The sequence below is a fragment of the Chiloscyllium plagiosum genome, chromosome 14 (assembly GCF_004010195.1).
Source record: "Chiloscyllium plagiosum isolate BGI_BamShark_2017 chromosome 14, ASM401019v2, whole genome shotgun sequence".
Taxonomy (NCBI): domain Eukaryota; kingdom Metazoa; phylum Chordata; class Chondrichthyes; order Orectolobiformes; family Hemiscylliidae; genus Chiloscyllium; species Chiloscyllium plagiosum.
The window spans coordinates 36,473,287-36,490,122 of record NC_057723.1 but is presented as its reverse complement, the minus strand read 5'-3'; the positions used below and the strand labels follow the sequence as shown (position 1 = coordinate 36,490,122).

Sequence of the window (16,836 nt, the reverse complement as noted above, 5' to 3'; positions counted from 1 at the left end):
ATTAACAAGTAAGAACATTGTGAAATATCAACAAAAATTCTTTTAAAAATATCGAGAGTCTTCTCCATCTCAGCATTGAACTGTCACTGACAAAAATTCCCTTTGGTCAGCATCTCATTCAATCAGACTCTTGTAATACTAAGTTTTGTTATATTTGTAGTATGCTGATAAGTCATTTAAAAATTTGCTCAGCGCCAACCATAACTTCAATTCAGTATCACAATTTAATGATTTATTTCACAGCTAAAACAAAATCCTTGAAGCACAGAAGACAGCCATTCGATGCATCATATCAACACTTTTACAAACAGTCCAATTTAGTCCCATTCCCTAATTTCTTCCCCATATCTTTGCAAATCAGTCCTCTTCAAATTGCCTTTTGAAATTTCCCATGGAATGGGATTCCACAAGCCTTTCAGGTGGTGTATTTCAGATGTTAACAACAATTTTCCTCAAATTAGTATAAATTTCTTCGAATAGAAATTCAGAAAGTTTACAGAAAAGGAGGAGGCTATTTGGTGTATCATGTCTGTATTAGCTAAAAGCTATTCCCATTTTCCAGCTCATGCCAGAACCTAAAGATATTGATTTCTCCACGATGGGAAGATTGATTCTGTCCACTCTTTATAGGCCCATCATAATTTTGCATATGTTACTTAAATATCCACTCAACTCTGGGTGCTTTATTTTCCCCCCCCAATCTGATTGTTCCTCATAACTTTATCTGCACTGCACTCTAAGATGATATCTTCTTGTAATTCAGTAGTCAGATTGCTACTTTAGTTGTGGACTAACTGGTTTTAATTAGTTTTGTACAGCACTAGCATCATCTCCCTGCTTTTATTCTCTTTGCCTCTTTTCTTACCTTTTTTTAGCTGAGGTAAATATTCCATATACATTTTCAACCATCTGACCCATCCTGCCAATATAGGGATTTGCTGACATGAATTCATAGTTCATTCTATTCCTCTCCACTGCTCAGGATCTGATCTAGTTCTTTGTCAATAATTTTCAATGTATGTCCTCTGATTACTGGTTTAACCACCACAGATATTTGATTTCTGTAAAAACAAGCCCTTCTACCATCTTGCTCATGTAAGCCGTGCTGAGAATCTGGCTTATTTAAGTTCATGATTTATTTGATTGCCAAAACATAGAGGTTCTTACACTGACAGTTCATTAAGTGAGTGCAATAGAGGCTGCTAGTTCAGTTAGCTAGCATGTGGTTCACATGGCTGGCATGTGGTTCACATTAATACCAAAAGCATAGGTTCATAGAGTCATCAAGATGTACAGTATGGAAACAAACCCTTCAGTCCAACTTGTCCATGCTGACCAGATATCCTAACCTAATCTAGTCCCATTTGCCAGCATTTGGCCCCATATTTAAAGGGATGCCTTTTAAATACTGTAATTCTACCAGCCTCCACCTCTTCCTCTGGCACCTCATTCCATACACTCACCACTCTCTGTGTGAAAATGTTGCCCCTTGGATCCCTTTTAAATCTTTCCCCTCGGATCCCTTTTAAATCTTTCCCCTCTCACGCTAAACTTATGCCCTCTAGTTCTGGACTTCCCCCAGTCCAAGGAAAAGACCTATCCATGCCCCTTATGATTTAAAAAAACCCTATAAGATCACCCCTCAGCCTCAGCACAGAAAACAACCCCAGCTTATTTAGTCTCTCCCTAAAGCTCAAATCCTTCAAACTTGGCAACTTCGTTGCAAATCTTTTCTGAACCTTTGCAAGTTTCACGACATTAGGAAGGAGACCAATATTCCAAGAGTGGCCTAACCAATATCGTGTGCAGCCGCAACATGATCTCCAAACTCCGATACTCGATGCTCTGACCAATAAAGGAAAGCATACCAAATGCCGCCTTCACTACCCTATCTACCTGTGACTCTACTTTCGAGGAGCTATGAACCTGCACTCCAAAGTCTCTTTATTCAGCAACACTCCCTAGGACCTCACCATTAAGTGTATAGGTCCTGCTCTGATTTGTTTTTCCAAAATGAGGTTTAATTTATGCAAATTAAATTCGATCTGCCATTCCTCAGCCCATTAGCTCATCTAATCAAGATCCCATTGTACTCTGAGGTAACCTTCTTCGCTGTCCACTACACCTCCAATTTTGGTGTCATCTGCAAACTTACTGACTATACTTTCTATGTTCGCATCCAAGTCATTTATATAAATGACAAAAAGTAGTGGATCCAGCACCGATTCTTGCAGCACACCACTTGTCACGGGCCTCCAGTCTGAAAAGCAATCTTCCACTACCACCCTCTGTCTTCTACCTTCGAGCTAGTTCTGTTTCAAAATGGCTAGTTCTCCCTGTATTCCATGTGATCCAACCTTACTAACCAGTCTCCCATGTGGAACCTTGTTGAACGCCTTACTGAAGTCCATATAAATCACTTGTAGTGCCGGAAAAGCACAAGTCAGGCAGCATCCGATGTACAGGAAAATCGACATTTTGGGCAAAAGCCCTTCAGGAATGAGGCTCGGAGCCTCAGCGGTGGAGAGATAAATGGGAGTGGGGGAAAGGGGTGGGACTGGGGGGAAGGACTCAGATGTCCTCTGAAGCGGGACACCCGCACCAATTAACCCCACCGTCCCATGGGCAAATACTTCAACTCCCCTTCCCGCTCGGCTGAGGACATGCAGGGCATGGACCACCTCCACCGCCACTCCCTTACCACCCGACGCCTGGAGGAAGAACGCCTCATCTTCTGCCTTGAGAGCCTCCAACCCCAGGGCATCAATGTGGATTTCAGATGTTTCTTCATTTCCCCTTCCCCTTCTCCCAGTTCCAACCTTCCAGCTCAGCACTGCCCTCATGACTTGTCCTACCTGTCCATCTTCCTTCCCACCCATCTGCTCCATCCTTTTCTCTTACCTATTGCCATTACCCTACCTCCACTTACCTATTGCACTCTCAGCTACCTTTCCTCCCCAGCCCCACCTCCCTCCCGTTTATTTCTCCACCCCCGAGGCTCCCAGCCTCATTCCTGATGAAGGGCTTTTGCCTGAAATATCAATTTTTTTTTCTGTTCATTGGATGCTGCCTGACCTGTGCTTTTCCAGCACCACACTCTTGACTCTCATCTCCAGCATCTACAGTATTCAACTTTTGCCTCCATATAAATCACATCTGCCGCTCTGCCCTTATCAATCCCCTTTGTTACCTCTTCAAAAAACTCAATCATGTGTTCTCGTTCTGGCAGACGTCCTCGCTATCTACCTGAAAGTGAAAAGATATCATAAAACTGCAATTCCAAAGACTATTGTAAACGTTGTTTAGGATGTAGCACCATCAGTCAATTTGTCAGGCACACACCTTCACGATGAACACACAAACAATGGTGTGAGTATACATTGTCATTGAGTACTGAAGCATGTGAACCAAAATATTACAAGAATTTTGGTCCTTCCTGATTTTAGCCAGGTAATGGTATTGGTGCAAACAGTTTTACAATTGGGAGGTGGGGTGATTATGAATTTGAGGGGGGCTCAGTGGTTAGCACTGTTGCCTCTCCGTGTCAGGGACCCGGATTCAATTCTAGCCTCTGGTGACTGGACATTCTCCCTGGTATGCGTGGGTTTCCTCCCACAATTCAAAGGTGTGCAGGTTAGGTGAATTGGCCATGTTAAACCGCCCAATGGTGTTCAGGGATGTGTCGGTTTGGTGCATTTGTCAGGGCAACTGTAGGGTAGTGGGTCTGGGTGGGATACTCTTCGGAGGGGTGGTGTGGACTTGTAGGAATTCTAATTCTAATTGTAATGTCATTCCAAATGAGTGGACATTGAAAAAAAGAACAGGCAACTTCTGTCAAATAGCCCATTGCTTTTACAGCCTCACAATAAATTGTTGCACTTGGGTAAAATATTTAATGGCTTGTGTTTTGGAGCATTTTTGCGTCTGTGCTCATTGCATAAACATTACGGGCAGTTTTGACTGCAGTATTGTAGTGTCACAGATTCCATCACTGACATTACAATGCCAATTTTGTATGCAGCATTAAATTCTACTTTGACTGCACCATTTATTATTACTCAATCATTAATTAATAAGTCATTACATCACCTACAGTGGTAATATCCTTATAAAAAAGTCGTCTATAAAGCATGTTCATTCCTAATTGTTTACATCGTAGCTCTCTTGATTCTATGGAAAATGCAGTAATTTTAAATACACATATGCGCTTTATTTGTTGAAAGATGTTTTTCTTGCTACATGATTTGACTTACTACCACTCCCAGCCAAGCTCCATGGCAACGCCCTGTCTGACAGTAGCTGCTTGTTTGTCAATGACGTAACCGCGCAGCCTGCCAGCCAATAGTTGGTCTCCTTACTTTACTGACGCGCCTTCCGGTAGCAGATTCGGTTGGTGACGCAGAAGCCTGATCATTAGCGAAGAAAATATATCGGGGGCTGAAAAAAAAGTCGAAAGAACAAGAGAAAAGATAGCGAGGGAATTCAGGAGACTGTAGCTGGTGTTTTAAAGCGGGTTAAGGCGGTATTTTCCGACGTGACGGCAGAAAATAATCGACTCCGGATTGGTCTGTGCCGAGCTCGGTTGGTTGGGCCCGGACAGGTAAGTGTGTGATCGGCCTGTGTCGGGACTTGTTCGAGCAGCCGCCAAATTCAGCCCCAGTCACTAGGCTGCATTGAGCATGCGCCGGACTGCAGGACCAACAAGTACGCATGCGTTAAATTGGTTGCCAGCCTCATAGGGAGGGAATGGTACTGTTGATGTAGTTGTTGCTCTTATATTTGGGCGCCACTTTACCGTTTCAATTTGCATCAAAATTTTAATCTTCCATTAATAATGAATATGCTGTCCAAGCATCGCTGTGTTTACATGCGGCGTGGTTTGAAACAATTTGTCTTTTAATACTAAAAACAAGTGCTCGTTTGCTAGTGGATGATGTGTCATTTTACGCAGAGGAAACGAATTACGAGTATTTTGTACCGAAAAAGGGGACCTTGATGTGGTCATTTGACGAACGCTGACGCAGCATATTAATACAGATGTTTGTTTTCTTGTCTACCAGATTTGTTCGTCCCTGTAGATGCTCTGGAGAGTTAGTGCTCTGGTAGAACCGGGCTTCACTTTTTGTCAACGTATTTACGCTTGCTTTGTTGTTTTGGAATGGGACTTCGTAGATCATTCTAGAAAATCGCAAATACGTTCAAGTGAAATTACTTAAAACGCCAAGCTCGCCAACGATAAACGTTGAAATCCCGATTGTTAATTTTTTCGGGAGATTCCCATTTTAATTTTCTACAGGCTGTCAACCCGTAGTTTGGCGTGTTAAGTTTCCCAACTGCAGTGAACGAGTGACATTGTGTTTCACAGCAGCTACCTAATAAGTCGCCTGCTACCTTGTCTTGATTTGGAGGGAACGCGTTACTTTTTTGTTGTACGTATCATAAGTTAAACAGTTACCGGGTTTTCTTTGGATTAGAAATATTTTTCCACGAATGGATCGAATCTGATTTTGGAAACATTTGTTTTCCTTGTATATTGTCTTAAACGCTGTTTACTGACTATTACTTTCGATTCCAGTTCCGCTCTTCTGAGATTTGTATTAGTTTTGTACGGATTTAGCTCAACCTGTTGTAGACCAAAAGATTACATCGAAGATACGGTATGCAAATCAGTTATTGAGCCCAACTGGTTCATGCGGATGTTTTATGCGCTAGTCCAGCTGCCTTCATTTAATCTAAATATTATTTAAGTGTTTTCCTTCTCGGCTTCACCAACCCCTCCCAAACACACACCTTTTCTTAACTTGCAAGAAGTTGCTATGATAAAACACAACATCAAATGATAACAGTTAAATATTGACATGGATAACTTCACGCTGCACCTCCTCTTTTGGAACTGTTAGTGGCATTCTGACACGGACACTACATCAAGTGCAGCTTTCTCGTTAAAATGCTGTTTTCTCATTAAAAGCCTGAATACGCGCAACAGTTCGCTTAACCGACAGGAAAGCGAGTTGGGTTGTTTTTGGATCGGCAAACTCGTCATTGAGGTTCAGTGGGACCTAAGCTATTTATAATCTATTAATGATTTGAAGTGGTGGAATTGATTCAGCCAAATTTCTTGTGTACAAAGATGTTTAGGAAACCAGCTTGTTAGGAGGATGCAAAAAGACATATGAAGTTTAAAGGGAATAGCTTAAATTTTTGGATGTGGGAAATTAGATTTCTTCCTACCAAGGTGAACAAAGTAAAACAAAAACAAAGAATTGTGGATTCTGGAAATAAAAAAACAAATTGCTTGAAAAACTCAGCTGGACTGGCAACATCTGTGGATGGAAAGCAGTGTTAGCATTTTGGGACCGGTAGCCTTTCAGAACAGGACAGAAAAACAGACCACTTAAATGGAAAACTGTGACAAAGTATTATGCTACAGAGATCCGGATATCCTTGTGTTATGAATTTCAATTTTCCATATTGTTGGTTTTCTAACTACCTGCTGCAAGCCCAGTCTGACAGTCAGTCATACAGCATGGAAACAGATTCTTCGGTCCGACCAGTCCTTGCTGACCTTGTTCCCAAACTAAACTAGTCCCACCTGCCTGCTTCTGGTCCATATCCTTTCAAACCTTTCCTATTCATGTACTTATCCAAATGTCCTTTAAATGTTGTAATTGTACCCACATCCACTACTTCCTCAGGAAGTTTATTCCACATGCGAACCACCCTGTGTGTAAGATTTGCCCCTATTGTCTTTTAAATCTCTCCTCTCACCTTTAAAAATGTGCCCTCTAGTCTTGAAATCCCCAAATGAAAAGAAGTACTGTAGTGGATTTCATAATATCGGTTCTTCTGGATATAAGAAAGGACTGTTTAGTTTAGGCTCTTGTGATGCAGTGGTAGTCTCCCTACCTCCAGACCAGGAGGCCTTTGTTCAAGTCCCACCAGCCCAGTGGTGTGTTATAATAAACAAAAACAGAAATTACTGGAGAAACTCAGCAGGTCTGGCAGCATTTGTGGAGAAAGAAACAGAGTCAATTCCTCAGGTCCAGTGATCCTTCATCTGAACTGAAGAATGGTCATATTGTACTCTAAACAATAACTCTGCCCCTCTCCATAGATGCCGCCAGACCCACTGAGCCTTTCCAGCAATTTGTGTTTTTTTTGTTTCACGTCTACAGCATCTGCAGTTGCTTGTGTGATTTTAGTATCATAACATGCCTGAACATGTTGATTAGAAAATGCCCAAATCTTAAGTCTGGGGAGGCATTTCTGGTACAAACTGTAGTGTTTCTACTTCTAAGCTAGAAGTTCTGGATTCAGATCCTATCTGATCCAGATGTGTGATTTACCACATTGAGAATAATGGAATCAAACAGCGCTGAAATGCCCCTTCGGCCCAGCAAGTGCGTACTGCGAAAAAATATAAATCTGCACTAGTCCCTCTTGCCCACAGCCTTGAATGTTTGACACTTCAAGTGCTTATCCAAATACTTTATTAAAAAGTTTTTTTTTCTTTCCTCAACTCCCGTCTCAGACATTGCATTCCAAATCGTTACCACTCATTGGGTGAAAAAGGATTCCTCAGATTCTCCTCTAAACCTCCCTGCCTTTCATCTTAAAAATGTTGTCTTGTTATTGACCCTTCAATTAAGGGGAACAGCTGCTTCCTATCCACTCTGTCCATGCCCCAAGAAGGGCTTGTGCCCGAAACGTCGATTCTCCTGTTCCTTGGATGCTGCCTGACCTGCTGTGCTTTTCCAGCAACACATTTTCAGCTTTTTACAAGGTCCCTCATGGTAGGCTCATCCAGACGACTAAGATGGATGGGATCCAAAATAACTTGGCCATTTGGATTCTGAATTGGTTTACCCATAGAAGGGAGAGGGTAGTGGCAGAAGGGTGTTGTTCTAGCTGGAGGTCTGTGACTTGTGGTGTTGTACTTTCGGAGAGCAAATGTTACAGAAAAGTGTTCAGTTAATGGCAGGACCCTGAACGATCTACAGAGAGACCTTGGGGTTGAAGTCCATAGCCCACTGAAAGTGGCCATGCAAGTAGGTATGGTGGTAAAGAAGGCATAAGGCATGCTTGTCTTTTTTGGTTGAGGGATTGAGTACAAGAGTCAGGAGGTCATGTTGCAGCTTTACAGATTTCGGTTAGGCTGCACTTAGAGTACTGTGTTCAATTCTGGTCGCTGTGGTTGAAGGATAGAGGCTTTGGAGATGCTGCAGAAGAGATTTAACATCTGGCCTGGATTAGAGGGTATGCGGTAGAAGGAGGGGTTAGAAAAAATAGGATTGTTTTCTCTGGCATGGCAGAGGCTGAGGGGAAACTTGATTGATAAAAGTATATAAAATTGAGATGCCCAGGTCGGGTTGATATCAGAATCTTTTTACCCAGAGTTGAAATGCCTAACACAAGGGGACATGCACTTAAGGTGAGAGGGGAAAAGTTCAAAGGAGATGTGAGGGGCAAGTTGTTTTTTTGTGGTAGGTGCCTGGAGCATGCTGATGGTGGGGGATGGTGGAAGCAGCTACGACTGGGGCATTTAAACGGCTTTTAGATAATATGCAAAGAATGGAGAGATAGGGACCTCTCATTAGTTTAGTTTGGTGTCACTTTGGCTCACGATGTTATGCTGAAAGGACCTGTTCTTCTGCTGTACAGCTCTATGCTCTATGAAACTGTTCCATATATAGTCTGTGAATTCTTCCTTGTTGCTACTTCTTCCAAAGTGATTTTGCAAATATACATGAAGATTAACAACCCACATCATTACTGCTTATGATGCATACAGTTATTATCTTTTGTTTTTGCATCTTGCAGTACATTTAAAATATGTTAAAGTTCTAAATTAGAGGAAAGTGGACTTTGATGTTTTAGACAGCCTTCCCCAGTCAACCTTCGAAAGTTCCTGTTTGCATGTAAAGAGATGGTTGTAAGTGAAGACTTTCAGAAGTGAGATAATGAGAGTTCAGGGCTCGCATGTTCCTGTTTGTGTGAAGGGCAAGACTAGCAGGAGTCGGGAACACTGGATGACTAGAAATATTGAGGCTCTCAAAGGAGGCATGTATCAGGTATAGATAGCTATGATCAGGTGAATCCATTGTGCATAGGAGGAGTGGAGAATACGAGGGAAATCTAGAGGGCAAAAAGGAGAAATGAAATAGCTTTGGCAAATAAGGTTAAGGAGAATCTGAAGAAGTTCTACATCTAAATTACGAGTAACTATGGAGAGCATAGGGCCCCTGAAAGAACAACAAGGCTGCCTCCACCATCACCATGTCAGCAAATACTGATATGGAAACTAGGGAACTGAAAAGTAAATAATCACTGTCAAGTTGATATCACTATCACTGTTTCAAATTGCCTTGAAAAGGGTTCACATTGCTGAAGAGGAGGTGCTGGACGCCTTAAAGGTAGATAAATACCCAGGTCCTGATAGTGTATTCCATGAGATTGTGGGAAGCGAGGGAAGAAATTGCAGGGCCCCAAGTATAGATATCTGTGTAATCGACAGCCATGGTGAAGTGTCAGAAGACTGGAGGGTCGCTAATGTTGTGCCACAATTTAAGACAGGCTGCAAGGAAAAGCTGGGGAACTACAGACTGGTCAGCCAGGTGTCAGTAAGTAATTTGAGGGGATTCTGAGAGACAGGATCTATATGCATTGGGAAAAGTAAGGATTGAAGGGGGATAGTTAGCATGGCTTTGTGCATGGCAAATTGTCTCTCAAATTTGATTGAGTTTTTTGAAGGGACGACAAAAACAGCTAAGGGCAGAGCGGTAGACTTTGTCCACATTGGATCTAGCATGGCCTTCGACAAGGTTCTGTATGGTAGACTGGTTAGTAAGATTAGATCTGAGGAAGTGTTACTGGACCCAAAACATTAACTCTGATTTCTCTCCAAAGATGCTGTCAGGTCTGAGCTTTTCTGGTGATGTATGTTTTTGTTCAAGATTTACAGCATCTGCAGTCCTTTTGGTTTTTATTTGAATACACAATTGGCTTGATGGTTGGAGATGGTGGTGGTAGAGGATTGTTTATCCTGGAGGCTTGTGATCAGTGGTGTGCCACAAGGATCTGTGCTGGGTCCACATTTTTATTTATATAAACGATATGGATGTGAATATAAAGGAGGCATGGTTAATAAATTTGCTGATGACACCAAAATTTGTAGTATAGTGAACAGTGAAGAAGGTTATCTCAGAATACAATGGGACTTTGACCGACTGGCCCAGTTAATCAATGAATGAGATATGGAGTTTAATTCTGATAAATGTGATGTGTTGAACTTTGGTAAGGCAAACCAGGACAGGACTTGCACATTTAATGGTAGAACCTTGGTGAGTGTGGTGGAAGAGAGACTGAGGGGTGCAGGTGCATAGTTACTTGAAAGTGGTGTTGCAGGTCAACAGGTGTTTGGAATGCTTGCCTTTATTGGTCAGAGCATTGAGTGCAGGAGTTGGGACTTCATGTTGTGCTTGTACAGGACATTGGTGAAGCCACTTTTAGAATACTGCATTCAATTCTGGGCTCCCTGCTCTAGGAAGGATGTTATGAAACTTGAAACGGTTCAGAAAAGCTTTACAAGGATGTTGTCAGGGTTGGAGGATTTGAGTTATAGCGAGAGACTGCAGAGTCTGGGGCTTTTTTCCCTTGAAGTCGGAGGCTGAGGGGATCTTATCAAAGTTCATAAAATCATGATGGCCCACGACAGGGGGAATAGCCAAGTGTGTTAGGGGAATCCAAAATAAGAGGCCAGAAGTCTGTTGTGAGAGGGAAAAGATTTAAAAGGGACCTGAAGGGCAGCTTTTTCATGCAGAAAGTGGTGGGTGTATGGAATTAAATTTGGTAAAGGCAAGTACAATTAAACAGTTAAAAGACTTTTGGACAGGTACATGGATAGGAAAACTTTGGAAGGATGTGGTCCAAATTCAGACAAATGGGATTAGATCAGTTTAGAAACCTGATTTTCAAATTGAGCCAATGGATCTGTTTTCATGCTGTATGACTTAATGACCATCTAAGTGTTAGAGCTCTTGGACTGCTCCCTCCTGTGTCATCTTCCCCTCGTTCTTGCATCCATCTATATGGATTCTGCATCTTCCAATCATGATCATTTCTTGCCATCAAACTTGTTCCATCCCCTAATAACAAAGGTACTCCCCCACCCTTTGCTTCCTGCAGTCACATACACTGAATGAATATTTATCTTATTCTCACTACAATCCTTGCTCTTGTAAAACCTCAACTATTGGATATGTTCAAGGCCAAGGCTCCTCTAAACCTATCCCTTATGTTTCCATACCTGCCACAGCTGCAGTCACGTGCCTTCTGTTCCTGATTGCAGCTAATTCAGGTTTGGTCTGAGGAATGTGATTGTCTCCTGGACCAAAATATCCAGGTAATTTCTTTTCCCTCAGTGTGGTGCAATGTTTGTAGCTTGGAATCCAGCTCAACCACTCAGATCTTAAGTAAAACTGCATAATCTTAGTACAGATGCTGGATCACCCTGCTGTCCTGCAGCTTGCACCTGTTGCAACAGCAACTTGACCTGCCATCTCTATTGACTCAATTTAATTTAAAAGCTCTATCCCTGTTCTTTGCCCTTATACTGTGATTATTGATTCTCTCAGGCCCTAAAGTTATTCTTAAGACTAGATATCTAAGCAAAACTGAAGACCATAAATTTACTTTAATGGGGGGATGGTGCTGGGGAGAAGGTAGCAAAGTGTACAGTAGGTGAATGGGGGTGTGTCTACATTGATGCCCTGGGGTTGAAGTGTTCCGAGGCGGAAGATGAGGCATTCTTCCTCCAGGCGTCGGGTGGTGAGAAAGTGGTGGTGGAGGAGGCCCAGGACCTGCATGTCCTCGGCAGAGTGGGAGGGGGAATTGAAATGTTGGGCCACAGGGCAGTGGGGTTGATTGGTGTGGGTGTCCTGGAGATGTTCCCTAAAGCGCTCTGCGAGGAGGCGTCCAATATCCCCAATGTAGAGGAGACTATTCTCTGGGGGTGGAAATAAACCTCCTTCAGGCTAGCACCTACAACATTTTAAACTGTAGATCTGTTTTATGCTAAATACCAACTAATGAGGCTAAATTAGGTTTCATTAGAGCTAAGACAAAAACTGATTCACCACCATTAGTCTTGTCAGCTGTGCTTTGAGCAAGACTATATGGAGATCAAGCATACTCTGAGAAGGAATGTTAAGGACGTCATTGCCAAAATGAGGTTTCTGAATTGATAACTTGTTTGGATACCATTTTGAATTTGCTTTCAATTTTGTAGATTATGAAGAAATGACAGAAAAGTGATGAAATGCCTCAAATTAGAGTTTACATTTCATTTTTTGCCTATATAATATTTTTGAAAGTTATTATTTTGGACAGTGTATTGAAAATATTATTTTTTTTCTAGGTTAATTGTCAAGAAAGATTGGACGAATTCTGTGTTTCTTCAATGAGGAACTACAGGCTGATCTTCTGCCACAATCTCAAGCAACCATAGCTGGCTAAAAGAAAATGCTTATTCACTAAGGGTGATTGGCGTATAAGTTATTTTTTAAGTGGGTGTCTGTGCTCAGAGGTAAGTTTCTGGATTTTTGGCATTGTTATTTCATGTTCTTTTGATCAGTTGATTCTTGCACAGTAATCTGGAGAGGTGCCATACCAGTTTTCTAATTCTTGAGTTAACGTTAATAAAAATGATTTTTCATGTTCTCTGAAAACTTTTGCTTTTTTTTTAAAAGAGATTTGTATTTTTTTAAGATAAAATTGCAAGTAGATTTAGTCTTAATCTAAACTATTACAAAATCATATATTGGATTTTTTATATATTAATGAATTTCATAAGTATTATGAACAATTAATTGAAAGTCTAAGAACCTATAATCCTGTGTAGGTGTTATGCAAGGCCTATTTCAACAATAAATCAGTATGATAATAGTATTTTATTACTGACAATCTGATCATAATGTTCTCATGTCATTTTACAGAATGAGAAGAGCAAAGCTAGCTAGCTATCAGGACCATGTTTTACCCTTTATTTCATCCTAGTTATAGTTTGAAGCAACTGTGTTGTTTATTTTCTCACTATATCATTCCACACACCATCTGTAACCAAAACCAAAAGAAGAGTTAAGGGGGAAAGAACAAAACAAAAGGGATAAGTGGAAGAGAGGAGACTGAAACAGCAACAGCTGAGACTGTAATGAAAGTATTGATGTACCATATACAAGCCCACAAGAAATGACTAATTTAAACCGTATTTTAGAAGACCTTTTCCAACTCTATTCTTATATTTGAAATGATAACTACTTGTGTAAAAAGGGCCATTTAGCTCTTCATCTCATTAGAGTCTTAGACCCAGCATGGATGAAATTTAGCATCAAATTTGTATTTGGTTAAGTGTTGCTTCATGGAGGCCTGGTAAAGTTGAAATCAATGGAAACTGGATGAAGAACCGGGGTGATGAATTGTGACAGACTTGAAACAGATCTAGCAACTAAAGACTAAGTAGCCATGAGACAGTGGGAGCTGTCAAACACAGATTTGTACACCAGCACATTCTGCAGCCTCTGCATATCCTCCGTTCAACCATTATCGTTAAACAGAGGGGATCAACCTTGGTTCATTGGGGAGTGCAGGAGGGCATGCCATGAGCAGCATCAGGCATAACATTTTTTTAAAAAAAAGTCAACCCAGTGAAGCTATCAAACATGACCACTTGTCTTCCAAACAGCTCAGCAGCAAGGGATAGAGCTAAGCATTCCCACAACCACTGATCAAATCCGCAGTTCTGCCATGTTCAGTAGTGAATGGTGGTGGACAATTAAATAACTGTGGAGGTGGAGCCTCCACAAATATCCCCATCCTCAACGATAAGTGCCCAACAATCACTGCAAAAGATAAGGCTGAAGCAATCTCAACAATCTTCAGCCACAAGTGTTAAGTAAATGAGCCATCTCAGCCTCCGCCAGTGGTTGCTAGCATCATGGATATCAATCTTCGGCCAATCCAATTCAAGAAGAACGGATACTCAAAAAATACAGTCCGCAGATTCCTCAGGAACAAACCACGATAAGCAGACCTAACACAACCAGAAACCCTAACCACCTTACCATACATCAAAGATGTCTCAGAAATGTCTCAGCCAGACTACTAAGACCCCTCTGAATCCTAGTAGCACACAAACCCACCAACACTCTCAAACAAAAACTAACAAACTTAAAAGACCCAGTACAACCCATGGACAAAACTAATGTTATCTACAAAATTCCATGCAAGGACTGCCACAAACACTACGTAGGACAAACAGGAAGAAAGTTAGCCACCAGGATACACGAACACCAGCTAGCCACAAAAAGACACGACCCTCTCTCCCTCGTAGCCCTACATACGGATGAAAAAAACCCACCATTTTGACTGGGACAACACATCTATCTTGGGACAGGCTAAGCAAAGACATGCCAGAGAATTCATAGAGGCCTGGCACTCCAACCACAACGCCATAAACAAACACTGGGATCTAGATACCATCTATCAACCCCTCTGAAAACGAACAGGAAATGACATCACCACAAACCCCAGGAACCCCATCCAGGAGAAAGCTATAAATAGAAAGCAGGAGACAACGGCTTCGCTTCACTTGGAGGTCGTCACTGCTGATGTTACCTTGCCAGGTAATGAAACGTCTGGATATCAAACCTAAACCTCAACCTGAGCTACAAACCTTCTAATTCATTCAGTTTGAAGTCAGAACCTATTGGAGGCACTGGTGCAAAGGCTATAGGCCCTGGCAACATTCTGATAAGAGTATTGAGGACTTGTGCTCCAGAACTTGCTGCTCCCATAACCAAGCTTGTACAGCACAATTGCAACACCGGCATCTACCTGACAATGTGGAAACCTTTCCAGTCATGTCCTGTGTGCACAAAGCAGGACAAATACAACCTGGATGATTACCACCATATCAGTCTACTCTGTCACCAGTAGAGTGATGGAAGCAATAACCTGCTGAGAAATGCCTAGTTTGGGTTCCACCTGGGCCATTCAGCTCCTGATCTCCATACAGCCTTGGTTCAAACATGGACAAAAGAGCTGAATTCCAGAGGAGAGGTGAGAGTGATCTCTCTTGATATCAAGGCCACATTTGAACAAATATAGCATCAAGGAGCCTTGGCAAAACTGGAATCATTGGGTTTCAGGAGGCAAATTCTCTGGTTCGAGTCATACCTGGTTTATAGAAGATGGTTGTGCTTCATCAGCCATGTTGGCAAGAGTTCCTCAGGGTAATGTCTTTAGCCCAACCATTCCTCCCTCCATAAGGGCCTAAATGGGGACATTTATTGGTGATTGCATAGTTGTTAAGCAGCATTTGTGACTTCTCGGATATTGAGAAGCAGTTCATGTTCAAATACAACAAGATCTGAACAATATCCTGACTTGGGCTAACAAGCGGCAAGTAATATTCATGCCACAAGTGCCAAGCATTGACCATCTCCACGAAGAAACAATCTAACCACCACCCCCTGACATTCAATGGTGTTACCATCACTGAATCTGTCATTATCAACATCCTTGGTTACCATTGACCCTCAACTCACTACATTAACACAATGGCTGCAAGAGCAGGTCAGATGCTAGGAAAATTTGCTCTGAGTAACTCGTCTCCTGACTCCCCAGAGCCTGCCAGTTATTTACAAGGCACAAGTCAGGAGTGCAGTGGATTACTCCCACTTGCCTGGGTGGGTGCAATTCCAGCAACACAAGTTTCATACCGTCTAGGATAAAGCAGCCAGCTTGATTGGCACCACCTTCACTCCCTCCACCGATATTTAGTATAGACTGCTACTATATACAAGATGCACTGCAGAAATTCACTAAAGCTCCTTAGACAGCACCTAACAAGCCCAAGTCCACTTCTATTTGGAAGGACAAGGGGAGCAGAGGCATGGGAACACCACTGTCTGCAAGTTCCCCATAAGCCATTCAGCATTCTGACTTGGAAATATGCCATCTTTCCTTCACTGTCACTGGGTCAACATCTTTGGAATTCCCTCCCTAATAGCATTGTGGGTCTACCTGCAGTGTGTGTACTAGCAGTTCAAGAAGGCAGCTAACCACTACCATCGGGGCAGCACGGTGGCACAGTGGTTAGCACTGCTGCCTCTCAGCGCCAGGAACCAGGGTTCAATTCCCACCTCAGGCAATTGTCTATGTGGAGTTTGCACATTCTCCCCGTTTCTGCGTGGGTTTCCTCCACGTTCTCCGGTTTCCTCCCACAGTCCAAAGATGTGCAGGTCAGGTAAATTGGCCAGGCTAAATTGCCCGTAGTGTTAGGTGAAAGGGTAAATGTAGAGGAATGGGTCTGGGTGGGTTGCTCTTCGGAGGGTCGGTGTGGACTTGTTGGGCTGAAGGGCCTGTTTCCACACTAAGTAAACTAATCTAATCTAAAGGGTGACTAAAAATGCTGGCCAGCCAATAATGACCACATCCCCTGAATGAAGATAAACTCTAGAGTCAAGTCCAGGATGAAAGAAAATGGGTCAGTCATTCCAGTCTCAATATTGTTACTGAACTGCTCAGGATAGTGTCCTAGCCCTAAACATCACAGTAGATGGTGGAATTTGAATGCAATAAAAGCCTGGAAATAAGTCTAATGATGGCATTCTGTTGTCAATTTTGTCATGGAAAAGTTGGTTACTAATATCCTTTTAGGTAAGGAAATTGCTTTCCTACCTGATCTGGCTGACATAGGACTCCAGACCCACAGTAATGTGGTTGATTTTCAACAACCCCTTGTCCATTACAAATTGTCCAATGAAAGCTGGACTAGCC

At 42.2% G+C, this 16,836-nt stretch overlaps 1 protein-coding gene across 2 annotated transcripts in view; it reads left to right on the top strand.

The window, feature by feature from the left end:
* Positions 1-4,395: 4,395 nt before the first annotated feature.
* The window catches only part of LOC122556631 (protein FAM13B-like), a 113,940-nt gene continuing 101,499 nt past the window's right edge, over positions 4,396-16,836 (top strand). Inside the window, exons 1-2 of one of the 2 annotated variants that reach the window (XM_043703563.1) lie at positions 4,396-4,600; positions 12,416-12,583. The gene's annotated coding sequence lies outside the window, so the exon portion shown is untranslated. The remainder of the gene's footprint in view (positions 4,601-12,415; positions 12,584-16,836) is intronic. The other variant, XM_043703564.1, reaches the window with a different exon arrangement.